General features: G+C 35.1%; 1 long non-coding RNA gene across 1 annotated transcript; it reads left to right on the top strand.

Annotated features, from left to right (window-relative positions):
- The first annotated feature begins 12,759 nt into the window (after window positions 1–12,759).
- On the top strand, window positions 12,760–16,729 carry LOC136802062 (uncharacterized). Its single transcript, XR_010845949.1, has 4 exons — window positions 12,760–13,439; window positions 15,069–15,143; window positions 15,360–15,433; window positions 16,124–16,729. It is a non-coding gene; the product is annotated as an uncharacterized lncRNA (long non-coding RNA).

Here is a 16,729-nt window from a genome sequence, read left to right as displayed (position 1 = left end):
TCTAATGGCAAGCAAAATCTTCCAATCAAGATGAATAAAAAAATTTCGGACTGACATGTACACATAGAAAGCCAATAGCTCAGCCAATCAGAACCTGTCAAAGCACGCTATTCCTTGCTTCCCTTACCTAATAGCAGATCATAACAAAAATTGCGCGCTGTACCCAGACACAGAAAAAAGTCTCGTTTCAGGTAAGTCTTCGCGAGCTAGTGCATTCCTCCGAGTGGTATATTGGCCCGCTCCTTTAGAGCTTTAGCGTGGGCGGCCGCCAATACGCCATCGGAATATCAGATAAATGTTCATGTTGTTTCTTCTGATTCTGAGCGGGCCGCCGTGGTTAAAAAATGTTCGCGCGCGATATCTCTTTTGTTGCTACTTGTATTGATTTCCTAGCTATGCACGGACAGAGAAGGTAGATTTCATCCGAGAAGTGACAAGGCTACTCAATGCATGGATCGAAGATCCATGTAGATAGGACTGTAGATAGTAGACTGTAGATAGTAGACTGTAGATAGTCCTCTCGGAGTTGTATCGATGAAAGCTGTCCATATAATGCCAGCTTTGCTTCTTCAGAAACCAAGCAAAACTTCCAAAGCCCACGATCACGTCGAAGCATTAGAGAGGAGACTGCTCCAATGGCGAAGAGGAGATATCGAAGCCCTTGTCAAAGAGGCCGAGACGCTTCAATCGAGATTGCCAAAGCCGGTCGAAAAGAAAACTATTGAAGCTCTATCGAAGCAATTTAAGATGAAAATGGAAAAAGGCGATGTTAACGGGGCAATCAAACTACTCACCAACAACATGAGTGGAGGCGTGCTACCACTGGACGATCAAACGATCAATCTCCTTCGACAAAAACATCCTGAAGGTCGCGATACCAATGAAAACAACCTGCTCAATGGTCCAATTCAGCATATAGATCCGATTGTTTTTGAGTGTATTGATGAAGAGATGGTATCGAAAGCAGCCTTATCGACACAAGGTGGATCGGGACCATCGGGTATGGACGCAGATGGATGGCGTAAACCACTTACATCGAAAGTTTACGGCGATTGTGGAAAGGATCTTCGAAAATCGATCGCAAAGCTAACGCGAAAACTTTGCACCCAAGAAACTAACGATGAATCATTACAGGGTTTCTTAGCTGCACGACTAGTCCCGCTTGATAAACAACCAGGAGTACGACCAATCGGCGTAGGAGAGGTTTTGAGGCGCATCAGTGGGAAGCTCGTAATGGCAGTCGTTAAAGAGGACGTTATCGTCGGTGGCAGTAGAGTACAGATGTGTTCCGGCCAGAAAGGTGGCAGTGAAGCAGCAATCCACGCGATGCGATCTGTATTTGAAAACGAAGCAGCCGAAGCAGTAATACTAGTTGATGCTGCTAACGCTTTTAATAACATTAACCGGAAAGCTCTACTTCACAACGTCCAGGTGCTATGTCCAATATTTGCTCGCTATGTAAATAACTGCTATCGCTCTCCAGCTAGACTTTTCGTTATCGGTGGTGTCGAGCTTAAGTCAAATGAAGGAACCACTCAAGGAGATCCGATCGGTATGGCAGTGTACGCAATTGGAATAACACCTCTTTTGAATATAATGCTATCAATAATTGCAGATATCCCCGATAAAATGGCAGCATTCGCTGACGATATAACTTCTGTTGGAAAGCTTCTCTCGTTAAAACGCTGGTGGTCACGAATTACAACCGTTGGTCCTCACTTCGGCTACTTTCCACAGCCGACTAAATCGTGGCTTATCGTTAAAGAGGAATACCTAGACGAGGCTGAAGAAATTTTCCGGGAAACGAACATCCAGGTTTCAAAAGACGGTGAAAGGCATCTCGGTGCAGTTATTGGTAGTATAAACTTTAAAGACCGTTACTGTAAAGAAATTGTTGATAAATGGTGCAAGGAACTTACTCTTCTTTCAGAAATAGCGGTGACTCAACCACAATCAGCATACACGTGTTACACCAGCGGTTACCAGCATCGTTTTTCGTATTTTTTAAGAACAATTCCAGAAATGGAAAACTACTTAACACCCATCGAAACAATCGTCAGACACCAACTCATTCCAGCCATTACAGGGGGTAAAATTGTAAATGACTTAGAAAGAGACTTGTTAACATTACCACCTAGACTGGGAGGCCTCGGTCTCAAAAACGTATGCGAGATCGCACCCATCGAACACGAAAACTCGAGACAATTCACCAAACATCTACAAAACCAAATCTTGAACCTCCAACCACCAAATGACAATGAAACAAAAACTAAAGCAGCGATCAAAACTGAGAAAACCCGAAGAAATCAAGACAAACAAGATCGTATCAGGGCGGAAATGACTGATGATCAAAAACGAATCCACGAAGCCAATTGCTATACCGGAGCATCGAACTGGTTGACCAACCTTCCAATCAGAGATCAAGGCTATGATCTTAACAAGGAACAGTTTCACGATGCACTGCGAATTCGTTATGACTGGAGTATCCCTCGTCTACCAAGTGAATGTGTCTGTGGTAATCGTTTTGATATCAGCCATGCTCTGTCCTGCAAGAAAGGAGGCTACGTTACTCTTAGACATAACGAGGTACGAGATATCACTGCTAAACTTTTGGATGAGGTATGCGTCAATGTACGAAACGAGCCGAGACTAATCACCCTTGACGGCGAAGGACTGACGCACAAAACCGCGAATACGTCCGAAGGAGCACGACTTGACGTTAGCGCAACTGGGTTCTGGACACCTGGCCAAAGAGCATTTTTTGATATTAGGGTCTTTGACCTAAGCGCTCGAAGGTACAGGGGTTTGGAGCTCAGCAAGTGCTTCCAAAGAAACGAAAATGAGAAAAAGAGACATTACAATGAACGTGTGAACAGTGTCGAAAATGGTACCTTCACCCCATTAGTATTTTCTACAAACGGAGGTATGGGACGTGAATGCCAAACATTCTACAAAAGATTGGCCGTGATGCTTGCTGAAAAACGTGGTGTACGTCTCCATGAATCAATTTCGTTTATTCGATCAAAAATATCATTCAGCTTGTTGAGATCGTCTTTGTTATGTATTCGTGGATCCCGTTCCATTTGGAGTAGAGAACTGAATACAAATGATATTGAACTGACTAACTCTCGTTCAAGAGTTAGCAATAATTAATGCTTCTTAATTAATTTTTTTTTTATAAATTTTATTGAGTTTTTATGAAATTTTCAAGTTTCTGTTTCTTTACAGCCCGGCGCAACTACTTAGTTGTGCTATTACATTCTTTTTCAATCGGTCATTTTTAGTCCCGCTGCTGAGATCGAAAAAAGTGGCTAGAAAGCGATTTTCGTGATACATCTCTTAGATCTAACTTTTTTTGGTGGAAACTCGCGAATTAGTATGTGTAGATTACAAAATCGAAAAGTTTCCGCGATTTTCTAGTGCAAGTGTCGAGAAAATCGACTTAAAAGTTGACTTTTATCGAGTTAATCGATTTTAATCGATTTTCATGAACTTAACAGTTTCTAGGTCATGAGTTTTCACTTTTATGATGCATTTTGCTTGTAAATACTAAAAGCCATCAAAATATTACACTAATAATTAATTCAAGCGATGAAAATGTAGAAAAAACGGCTAAAATCGATAAAATCATCGATAAAACATCGAATGTCAACTGAAAAACTCCGAATGAGTCTGTAGACTTCAAAAATTGTCTGATTTGGCTGAAATTTTGCACACTTGGCCCTTGGGTGAATATCTGCAGATCTAAGTTTTCATTTTTTGAAAATTCTGATTTTTGGGGTCTGGGGACGAGTTTCTCGTCAAAACGAGGCTGAAACTTAGGGGCGGCCTGCAGACCTCAACAATGGTCAGAATTGCTGAAATTTTGCACACTTGGCCCTTGGGTGAATATCTACAGATATAATTTGTCATTTTTTGAAAGTTTGGATTTTTGGGGTCTGGGGACGAGTTCTTCGTCAAAACGAGGCTGAAACTTTAAGGCACACTGTAGACTTAAAAAATGGTTGGATTTGTCTAAAATTTTGCACACTTTGCCCTTGGGTGAATATCTGCAGATCCAATTTTTCTTTTTTTGAAAATTTGTATTTTTGGGGCCTGGGGACGAGTTTGGGACGAATTTCTCGTCAAAACGAGGCTGAAACTTTGGGGCAGCGTGGCAGTATTTTGAAGCAGACTTGTTCCCTTGGCTGAATGTTTGGGGCAACAGTTTACATTTTATATTACATAAACTCTGGCACAAAGGGCCTGGAAGCAAGCGTCCTAAAAGAAATATTCGCAATTTTTAAAGGTCAGATGCAACTTCTTTTCTTCAAAGATATTGATTGCGATGTTTTTAAGGTCTTCACTTTTTTTGATGAAATTGTCTTTTATTTGACTGAAACTTCATCATGATCGAATTTCGTGTCAAATAAAGTAAAAGGTATAGAAGTCGTACGGCAGGTATGCTAAAAATTCAAGGGAAAATCTCATTTTTCTCTTTTGCTAAATTCTTTAAGCTTTAGCTGCCGCAGTTATTTAAAATTGTCGCGCATCCTAGCTTTGTTTTGAAGAAATAAATAAACATGCTACTGCCTTGAAGAAAATTCTTAATCTTGACAACCATTTCCTGCACTCACCACGAGCAATGAAGTCCATTGTTGAGATGACATATCAATCCCGATGATTAAAAATCTATCGAAAATTGCACCTCTGTCTCAATAACTGGGTAAAGATTTTTAAAGTGGCGAAATATAATGCAAAATCCTACTGTTTCTACTTTAAAAGTAGAGATGGAGATTCAGCCCCAAAAGTTTAGTTTTTCCTTCTGGAGATAAATCTCATGAACTACTTCATTGGAATTTCAGCACGATTTTACGGCAACTATTTTCAATGAGTAGGGTGGTCCCACCAGATCATGACACAGGGATGTACCTCTCTCTCTCTCATGAAAGGTTTATATCTCGTTTTATTCAGTGCAGTGACAATTCATATTACCTCATCGGTCCTTTTTACGCCACTGCCCATTTTTGGGCCTACGCCAATAAGGGCTGCAAATAACACCAAAACCTGCAAAAACTGCAATTTAATTTAGGCTTCAAAACAGAAAATTATGACAGAATATTCCATCAAAATGCCATCTGTGAGTAGGAAAATGCGTAAAATTTTTATCGTCGAAATTCACTTATTTACATTAAGTTTTGGATACGAGGCGAGAATTTCGGTAATTTCCACCTTGAATTTGTTCAGAAAGCCACTTCGATTGCGAAAAAATGGTTCAAAAAAAAGAAACACCGCTTTTAGGTTTAAAATGTATAATTTTGGCTCTTTTTACATCGGCCTTTTTAACGCCGGTCCGTTAGGCCACGAGCTCTAAAATAACGCCAATAAGAGCCGGCGTAAAAAGGGTCGATAATTTGAACATCAACTTCCCCATCCCTTGATTCAGTGGCAGAGATCTCTGACCTAGAACCAGTCTTTCATTGAGGGGAAGAACAGGAAACGGGAGGTTTTATTAGGCTGCTATTAAAAGTAGTGCACTGATTACTCTAGGAATTTTTCCTGAATAGAGAATACCGAACGTTGGTCCCGTGTAGAATAATAAAGGAGACAAAGTGAGGTAATAACTAAAGGCTTGCTATTATAAACATTATCTACAAAATCAATTTTGTTTTCTGGTGATTCTTTCTCACTTTTTCAATATTCCTGGATTAATTACGACGTCTTATCGAGCTGATAAAAAATGAAAAAATGTTTAAAGACGTTTATCAACCTTGATTCAACCTCAAGAGTGAAGAAAGCGATTGAGATCTATTTTACTCAAAGAACCAGGTCCCCTCATATTGCAATACGAGATAGGTATATCAATATAATCCATAATAAAAAACTAGGCTTCAACCACTATCAAGAAAAAATATACAAGATTATAGGTTTGTTCCTCGTGTCAAAGTTTTTTTCATGTTTGTTCATTCGTCTACAAATTTCGCTAACTGAAGATGATCCAGCAAAGTAATTTTTATTTTCTTTGGAGCTAACGTAAAAATTTTCCCATGGATTAAGTGTCGTCGACGGAAAACATGTTTCTGGTCTTTCAAAACAATTTCAAAAAAGGAAAATCAGTATGGAAAAGTTTGCAAAATTTCATCCATTTAACCCTGTCCAGTCTACAGGTTTAGATATTCACTAACGCAGCAAATATGCGAAATTTCAGTCAAATCAGACCATTTTTTAAGTCTACAGTGTGCCCTAAAGTTTCAGCCTCGTTTTGACGAAGAACTCGTCCCCAGACCCCAAAAATCCAAACTTTCAAAAAATGACAAATTATATCTGTAGATATTCACCCAAGGGCCAAGTGTGCAACGTTTCAGCAAAATCTGACCATTGTTAAGGTCTGCAGGCCGCCCCTAAGTTTCAGCCTCGTTTTGACGAAAAGCTCGTCCCCAGACCCCAAAAATCAGAATTTTCAAAAAATGAAAACTTAGATCTGCAGATATTCACCCAAGGGCCAAGTGTGCAAAATTTCAGCCAAATCAGACAATTTTTGAAGTCTACAGACTCATTCGGAGTTTTTCAGTTGACATTCGATGTTTTATCGATGATTTTATCGATTTTAGCCGTTTTTCCTACATTTTCATCGCTTGAGTTAATTATTAGTGTAATATTTTGATGGCTTTTAGTATTTACAAGCAAAATGCATCATAAAAGTGAAAACTCATGACCTAGAAACTGTTAAGTTCATGAAAATCGATTAAAATCGATTAACTCGATAAAAGTCAACTTTTAAGTCGATTTTCTCGACACTTGCACTAGAAAATCGCGGAAACTTTTCGATTTTGTAATCTACACATACTAATTCGCGAGTTTCCACCAAAAAAAGTTAGATCTAAGAGATGTATCACGAAACGAAACAATTTTCGACCTCAGCAGCGGGACTATTTCGTTAGATCCTAGGTTAGACTCATTGTTACTTGCTGCTAGCTACAGTCTAGTGCCACTAGCGGTTATTGTTTTCAATTATTATTGGTCAGCCCCGGTGACCCTTCAAATCGGTTCCACGGTTTTTTTCCAGCCGAGTCGCCATCATCATGGTGGGATTTGGATAATCAGCTTCAATTCCGATTTTCCCGATTTGACTTTGATTTCTAAACTTTCTTCCGATCGGGTTAACTTTTTGCGTACTTTTAGCGTGCGTTGTTTTTACAGATCATAATGTGGTGTTTCAAGATGGCGGCTCAAGCAATAAGTCTTTTTCGTTCGTTCGGTGTTTATCTCTTGCCAGCTTTTATTTATACAATCATTACATCTTGTTGAAATGGCTTTTAAACTTATAACTAAGGAAGATGCAACACTGGAGTTAGATTATAAGGATGTTTTTTTCTTTAAAGTATGAAGATTTTAACTTATTTGCTCAAGTTTTTTCCTGTATTGTGAGCTATTTTTTTACATGCTAGACCTCATTTATTTATTTTGTAGCATGAAAACATATTTTTTCATTTTGGACTTGAATATAGAATAACCACCAACAATTACTGGAATTTGATGGAGTGTATATATATTACAGTTCACAGCCTAATTATCTGATAAATCACAAACTTCTCGAACTTGAGTGTTTTCTCTATCAGTCTATTGATTTGATAGGCCCATTTTATATGCTTGTTCTTCTACGTTCTTCTGGACTTGGAGATAATATTGATAAAGCGTAAATGGAAATTGATCAAGTATATTAAAGTACCGCTCCTATGTGAATTTGAGAAAGACTGAAGTTCTTCATCAAATTATTGACGCAAAAATGATTTTTTTCTAGACTTGCGTTTTTCACTGGCAGTTACGTTTGTTTTTTTGGACCGACTTGGAGATAATTATGATAAAGCGTAAATGGAAATTGATCAAGTATATTAAAGTACAGCTCCTATGTGAATTTGAGAAAGAACGAAGTTCTTCATCAAATTATTGATGCAAAAATGATTTTTTTCTAGACTTGCGTTTTTCACTGGCAGTTACGTTTGTTTTTTTGGACCGACTTGGAGATAATTATGATAAAGCGTAAATGGAAATTGATCAAGTATATTAAAGTACACTACAGCTCCTATGTAAATTTGAGAAAGAACGAAGTTCTTCATCAAATTATTGATGCAAAAATGATTTTTTTCTAGACTTTTGTTTTCACTGGCAGTTACGTTTGTTTTTTTGGACCGACTTGGAGATAATTATGATAAAGCGTAAATGGAAATTGATCAAGTATATTAAAGTACAGCTCCTATGTAAATTTGAGAAAGAACGAAGTTCTTCATCAAATTATTGATGCAAAAATGATTTTTTTCTAGACTTGCGTTTTTCACTGGCAGTTACGTTTGTTTTTTTGGACCGACTTGGAGATAATTATGATAAAGCGTAAATGGACACGATCAATAATATGAGACACCATTGTGGACATCATAAAATTGTCCAAAAATTTGTTTTGTTAATAAGTTTCTGAATTTTAATTGTCATGGGTCGAAAATTTAACAGAAGTTAGATATTAATACGTTCTTTAAATATTTTTTTTCAAAAAATTAAAAACTTCATTTTTGACAAAGATATGACAAAAAATTAACATTGTTAACATTTTATCAATTCAATGAAAGTCTAAAAAGTCTGAAATCCCCCAAAATGAAAAATAATTTTGCTATGTTTAATTTAGCCATATATTAAATATTTACAAAATTTATCAAAGCGTTAACAAAATATTGATAAATTTGTAATTGGTACACTCAGGAAATTACGAAAATGGTTTGCTGCTGTTGGAACCTAGTAAATTAGATTTTAGACAATTTCATGAGAAAGTGAATTTATCAGATAGAAATAACGATTGTTGCATGCATTTTGGACACAAAAATGATAAATTTTTAACAATTTTGGCAAAAATTGAACTTAATCTTAGCAAGGAAAAAATATAAGATATCAAGTTTTAAGTCAATTTTGGGCAATTTTTAGGTTTAAAAACAGGGTTCCAAAACTTTAAATTAGTGAAATTAGTTAAATTAGTGAAACTATTTTATAAGATATGCGGATGCAACGTTTCAGGATAATAGAATATGAAAATTTGTAATTTGTAAGTACTCTAGAGTTTGGAGAAAACGCTGTTATAGTGTTTCACGTTAGTTCTGTTTAGTATTTTATTAATATTTTATCAGTATTTTTGTTAATATTGGTGTTTGATTTATTCTAGGGTGTTTTTAATTAGGTTGTAGATCAGCTTCTTGAGCATTTTGAAAGTCTTAAATAAGTATCCTTAAGTGGCAAAGACTAACAAAACTATAATAACAGAAAGTATATTGTTAAAATATCATCTTCTCTTCTATTGTCTGTTAACATTTTATCATTTGAATTCTATCTTTTTCTGATTTCGCTCCATTGATACTCAAGATTTTGTTAATATGCAAACAATAGGTCATTTTTTAACCATTTATGTCAATTTTGATAATATTTTAACACACTACTTAAACTTAATTAGTGTAATATTTACAAGTACATATATACTAGTTTTGGTTAAGTTTTTATCTATTTTTGTTCAAGTTATTCGAAATTGTAGTTCTGCGTATAGTTTAAAGAGATATGTATCAAAACAAAGAGTTAAAAATAAACGACCGTAATTTTAACAGTTTCCAACAAATTTATGATAAAAATTACCAAGTTTTGAACTTCAATCTGTTAAAAAATTATCATTTCATTGTTTTTGAGCCTGAAACCTGTCAAATTTGATAAAAAATTATCATATTTTTGGTCTGTCCAAAGGATTTTCAATTTCAAGGTCAAATTAAAGTTTTAGACTATTTTTTATCATTTCCAAAAAAAAGACCTTGTTAATTTTTTATCATTTTTTTGTCATCACTTTAGGTGTTAATAAGTTGTCTTGATTTGATCATTGTGACACAGGATCTCAACAGTGTTAAAGATTTATCAATATTTGAAGATAACATATCCACTGATATTTGTCAATATTCACTATGTTCAAATAATTGATAAAAGTTTAACACATGGTATCAATGTCCACAAGTAGGCCAAAATTGGTCTCATATTATTGATCGTGTCCAAATGGAAATTGATCAAGTATATTAAAGTACAGCTCCTATGTAAATTTGAGAAAGAACGAAGTTCTTCATTAAATTATTGATGCAAAAATGATTTTTTTCTAGACTTGCGTTTTTCACTGGCAGTTATATACATTTGTTTTTTTGGACTGACTTGGAGATAATTATGATAAAGTGTAAATGGAAATTGATCAAGTATATTAAAGTACCGCTCCTATGTGAATTTGAGAAAGACTGAAGTTCTTGATCAAATTATTGACGTAAAAATGATTTTTTCTAGACTTAAGTTTTCACTGCGATTTGATGGCGGACAATTATACATTTTGGACTAATAATGATAAATAATAAATGTATATAAATGGATTAAATATTTTTAATAGATAAATATTGCACTTTTAAGCATATTTAGGCTCAGATTAGGGAAAATACTGTACAATAATTACAGTCTTTCTGGGACGACACCGGGTATGCTAAACATAAAACTTTAAATTTGAATAAATTTTAGATCGGTGTAAACTTTATTTTGAATTTTTCATTGCTTATTATGAAAAACATGTAGTTTTAAGCTAAACTATTTCTCTGCAGTTAAGATGAATAAGAATGACACCATTTTAACTTTTACTGATTTATAGCATCTTTGTTTTTGAAACTTTTTTGATTTTTTGTCCAGCTTGAGCTTGAATATAATTATAAGTCTAAGCCCCGTCTAAGCTTAGTAAAAAATGAAAAGTGTATAAAATTTTGTGATTTTTGATAAGTACAGTATGCCTTGCTTTTAACTTCCTTGCAAGGATTTTTATTTTCATGAATCTGTTGTTGATGTAGCCTTTTGTTGCTGTTCATCTGTATATCTAATTTTTATTATCTAAATATCTATCCTAATTAAGAGATGAATAATTGAAAAACAAAAAAGATTGTTGATTGTAACATGGCATATTTTCGATAATCCATATTGTATACAAACGTAAATTTGATGATTTTTTCACTCTCGTTTTAGTAAATCATATCAATTTTTAACAACATATCTTTCTAATCATATTAAGCAATTTAGGCTGACCTTCCAGCGCAGCTGGTTTATTTTATTTATTTATCAAACCAAATTTACTCTAATTTATTGCCCCTATTGTAAGTATATCTGAAATATAATATTCCGAAGGTAGGTTTTCCTAGCTATTCCATCCACGATGGTTGAAATTTGACAATGACTTGCATTTTGTTTTGTAGCTAGCTGTGCTTTTTTTGCTGAACAAGAAAACAGAAAAAGGTATAAATATTCAAATATCTATGAAAATGTCTAAGAAAAATCATGATGACCCTTCTTCGGAAGGAATATCTCAGAAATTTATTGAGCCTTCTTCAGTTTCTGATGAAGGAATTTCTCAGAAAATTATTGATGAGCTTTCTTCAGAGGAAGAACATATAGATCAGGAGAGGTACGTGTACAAAAATGATAGAGGTAATAGAGACTTACATTTTATGAATTTGTGTAGACACCAAGATTCAGTGTATACATGTGCAGTAGACTCATTTTTGGAAATAGCATATACTACGTTTGGCCCATAGCATACATTGCTGAAATTGAGACACAGAAGAGCTTATTCTTTGATTTGTTAACAAATTGTTTGAAGTCATACAGTATCATTTTGAATGCAGACATCACAGACAATAGAGAAAATGAAGAAAACTTGTCTATTATTCGTCAGCCTGTTTGGGACTTCTTAATTGCAAATTGCACATCTTTTGAAAAACGTGATTGCGATGCTGAGTTTTCTCAGATTTTTTCAGGAAGTATTGTTCGTAATTTTTCAGAGCAAGAGAAAGCTTTATTTGAGACACGTTACAGAATGGAGGGATCATGCCCTAACTGTGGTGAAGAATTAATTCGTCAATGTAGTATATTTTTGAATTACATTTCAGAATTAAACTTAAATCTTTTAGATGACTTTTATAATTGGCAAAATCTTTTAAACCCAGTTATGATTGATAAATCAATAATGTGCAGTAGTTGTGGGAATATTTCTCACGATACATCGCTAGTGTCATTTGTTGCACCTACAATCTACCTTGTAGAATTTGGAGGTGATTATGATATAGAATTTGGACAGAATTTGGTTTTAAATGATCAAAACTATGTGCTGAGAGGTCTTGTTAGACATAAAGGAGCCCACTTTTCATGTGCTGTATTAGATGATAACAATTGGATCTATATTGATGATTTACATGAAAAAACATTTTGTTGCGAAAGCTTGCGTCAACTTTATGAGATTCAAAAGATGGATGGTTTTTTTGCATTTACATAAAGGAAAACATTCTTATCAAACTAATTTTGTACATTTTGAGATAGCTAGCACTTTGAGGAAAAGAAAGATGGGCAAAGATGATTTAAAGGACTATCCATTAAGAAGCAAAAGCAAAAAAATTGAGGAAGATAAAGCTGAGATCGATAAAAGATATTATGCAAATAATAAGGAACATATTAATTTGAAAAGGAAGAATTATTACAAAAACAACTGTGAGGATAAAAAAAACTATTATGAAAAGACAAAAGACAAGCGTAAGGAATATTTAGCCAAAACAAAAGATTTGCAAAAACAAAAGCGTCAGAATATTTCGCCAAAACTAAAGATTTGCGTAAAGAAAAACAAAAAGAATATTATGAGAAGAATAAAGATAAAATAAAGGCTCAGCGTGAGCGTAATCATGATAAAACAAAAGATTTGCGTAAAGAAAAACAAAAAGAATATTATGAGAAGAATAAAGAAAAAATAAAGGCTCAGCAGCGTGAACGTAATCATGATAAAACAAAAGATTTGCGTAAAGAGAAACAAAAAGAATATTATGAGAAACAAAAAGAATATTATGAGAAGAATAAAGAGAAAATAAAGGCTCAGCAGCGTGAACGTAATCATGCTAAAAAAAGGCAAAATACAGAAAAGAATGGCGACTTTTTGCCCTGGTAAATCAACTCGGGTTCAATTTCGGGTGTATCAGGTTCACCCGACCTTACCTGAAATTGCTATTTTTGGAAGTCCGGTTCGTTTCCAGTAAATCGGGTTAACCCGAATTCACGGGTTGTTCAGGTTGTTGTTTTTTCGAGTATTTCGGGTTTACCTTAAAAGTCGGGAAACCCAGGTTAGCGCGCGCCTGCGCACCGAGCACTTACCTGAAGAACTCGGGTTATTGGACGATTTTGAGTGGTCCTTTGCGTCCGCAAAAATATTTTTTTCACGATCGAGAATTTAGAGCGCGCTTTTTTTCTTTCTGCGAGAGAGTTCAACATGGAAGGTCACGTCACTTAGTACTTCTCATTTACAATTTACTTTGACAACTGGATGAAGAAAATCGTCTACAATTTTCCAAAGGCAATGACTATGACTGGATGAAGAAAAAAAGGTATGCTTTTATCATTCTTTATTTTCTTAATAAATTGACAGGGCAGGGAAGTTGGTATGATTCATGGTTATTCTTCTGATCAATCTCTTTTCTCAGCCTCAGAGTGTTCTTTGAACTTAGGTGCCAAAAATATATCTCAGTTGTATTATTTTTGCAAGTAAGTCTATAAAGTAATCCCAATAAATTGTTTCCTGGAAATTTTTAACCTTTAGCTAAAGCTAGAATCTGAGAGTGTTTGTTTGTGGTGTATCTCACTAGAGTACTACGACACCTTCTACTTCAACAACAACAGTCGGAATCCAGCGTGGAAATTTGTCTACTATGACTGGTTTTTTGTCCGAACACAGTTGCATGTTTTGTCATATTTTGTCTGAAGGCCAACCATCCCAAATAGTGCATCTCAGATTCAGTTAAGCTAGAATCTGAGAATGTCTGTCAGTATGTCCGTGCAGTCTGTCAGTCTGTCACTGCTAAACTTTGTTTGGGGCAGTGAGCAGGCTGGCGTCATCAAAAATGGTTGGATTCTGCTGAAATTTTGCACACTTGTTCCTTGGGTGAATCCCTGGGAGCCCTGGGTTTTTTTGTTTTCTTTTTTCCTTTTTTCAAATTTTTGATTTTTAGGGGCATTATCACGAGACTTCAAAAATGGTCCGATTTAGCTGAAACTTTGCACACTTGTTCCTTGAGTGATTATCTGGGGATATTTTTTTTGCTTCTTATCGAAATGTTAACTCTTGGGGGGGGGGTGTGGTAATGAGTTTTAGCCTCAAAACGAGGCTAAAAACTTTGGGGCAGGCTCGAGACTTCAAAAATATTCCGATTCAGCTGAATTTTGCACACTTGTTCCTTGGGTGAATATCTGGGAATAGATTTTTCATTTTTTCAAAATTTCGATTCTTAGGGGCGTGGTCATGAGTTTTGGCCTCAAAGTGAGGCTAAAAACTCTTGGGCAGATTGGAGACTTCAAAAATGGTCAGATTTAGCTGAAATTTGCACACTTGTTCCTTGGGTGAATACCTGGGAGCTTTTTTTCATATTTTCAACATGTTGACTCTTAGGGGAGTGGTAACGAGTTTTAGCCTCAAAACGAGGCTAAGAACTTTGGGGCAGGCTTGAGACTTCAAAAATATTCTGATTCAGCTGAAATTTTGCACACTTGTTCCTTGGGTGAATATCTGGGGTATTTTTTCATTTTTTAAAATTTTGATTCTTAGGGGCGTGGTCATGAGTTTTACCCTCAAAACAAGGCTGAAAACTTTAAGGCAAGCTCGAGACTTCAAAAATGGTCCGAATTTAGCTGAGTAACAGCAAAATTCTTTGGAACTTCTCCATTTCGATTTTTTTAGACAGGAAACATATTTTTTGGGCCGGCCTAATAACTAGATTTTCCTTACTTACTATGCTTTAGAAACGTCTGAAATTAGGTTGTGGTGTGTCATTCAGGTAGTTAGATATTTTTTTTTTACTTATATAGGTTCAGAAGGGAATAACTGACAGTAACTGATAGTTTTTGGATGGGTGTAGCTCAAGAAAGAGAATCCAATAAAGCATGCGTACCCTGCTTCCCTCACTCAGGAAAGAACAATATAAAATGAAAAATATTTTTTGATATTCATTTCTTTTTGACAGGTTCAACCCCAACAAGAGCTAAAATGCACAAAGAATTCAAAATTGACAATTCACTCAGATTACACCGCAAGCCAAGTAAGTACCGAATGTCTGTTTAACTATTCAGATGTTGAAAGATGCCCGTTAAACAGATGGCCGAACTGTAAAAATCACAAATATTTGGTCTGTATAGCTCAGTACATTGAAGGCTGTGAACAAGAATTTGTAGCCTTCCGTAAATTCTTAAAAAAGCCATTTGAAATGGAGTTTGTGGTAACAATTCAGTAATGAGAAATTCTAATATTTTTTTAGACATGGCTCTTCCAACCATAGTACCAACTGAATCAAAATTCGAAAGCTGATGAAAATTCTTCCCCATTTAACAAGTAAGTGTTATTTTTCAATACGAAGATATTTGGGCGGATGAACAGGCCAACTATATGATATATTCCAGTATACTATTTTTTAGGTAAGCCATTTCAAGTTCTGAGGGTTTGAAATTTTTGTTGAAGGACTCCCCAGGGCACTCAGGCAAGAGGGGGATGTGTCGCAGACCAGAGTCTCTTTTATAAGTAAAGAAATACTTTAAGGGGATAGAATTTTGCGGTCGGCACTATTGGGTGGCAATATTTTCACGATATTGTATCTTTATACTGTCAAATCATGCATATTGGTTGTTGAAATACACATTATTTGCGCTTTTTTCATGCAAGTAACCATTCAAAAAGTATTTATTTGACATATTTTGAGTTTTGATTAGAAATATTTCGCGGATGGGGCCCTTCCAAATTTCCATTGGGATTAAATTTCGCGTATTTTCGCGGATGACACCCAAATCCGCGAAATTTAATCCCTGCGAAAGTTTATCTCATTAAAGTACTTGGGATATTTTAAAATTCACTAAATTTTTGAAATCAGCTAAAAATTGTCTAGGGTCCATTTTTGAACACCAGTGACACGCCAGTGACAGTACCCCTCCCCAGGGAAATTCAGACATTAAATGTATGCAATAATGGAAAACGCTTCAAAACCTTACTGAATTTCCATGACATCATTATTTATCATTAATTTTTAAGGTGAAGAAAGTCAATGGAGTTTCGTGACAGCGACAAATTCGGTTAACTCAACTCAAATTTGCGATGTTGTTTTCACATTTCTTTTGCAATATGAATCTTCAGTCTCAAACACGCTCCCCGTGTCTATATTAGATGGTGACAGCTTCTTGTATAATGTGTTCCAAACAGTTGTTATTCCTGGTTATTCATGTCAAATGAGTGCAACTGTAATCTACCTTTGAACTGGAACCTCTTATACATTCGATGGGACATTGAATGTATCAAAAATCAATTAAAGAACAATCATGTAAAAGTAATTTTTTCATTCTATGAAATGTGTTAAAGTAGACAAATTATTTACAATTTATGAATTTAGAATTTATATCAATTTACTTTCATTTTATACTATATTAATTTTATCAAAAATTTTGAAGGATAACCTTTCTTGACACTGCTTTAAGGAAATCAATTTTCATAAAAGATTCTCATTTTCGCTGACTTTTGTCAGCTGCAAGTCACATTTTTAAACATTATTATTATTATATTTTAAAGTAATATCGCGTTGGAAAGATAATTTTGAACAGATTGATTTGAGTTCGCTAGGTTCGTTGCACTTATTTCTAACTT

This window comes from Clytia hemisphaerica, unplaced genomic scaffold (genome assembly GCF_902728285.1).
Source record: "Clytia hemisphaerica strain Z4C2 unplaced genomic scaffold, Clytia hemisphaerica genome assembly, whole genome shotgun sequence".
Taxonomy (NCBI): domain Eukaryota; kingdom Metazoa; phylum Cnidaria; class Hydrozoa; order Leptothecata; family Clytiidae; genus Clytia; species Clytia hemisphaerica.
This window is presented reverse-complemented; position numbering and strand designations above follow the sequence as displayed.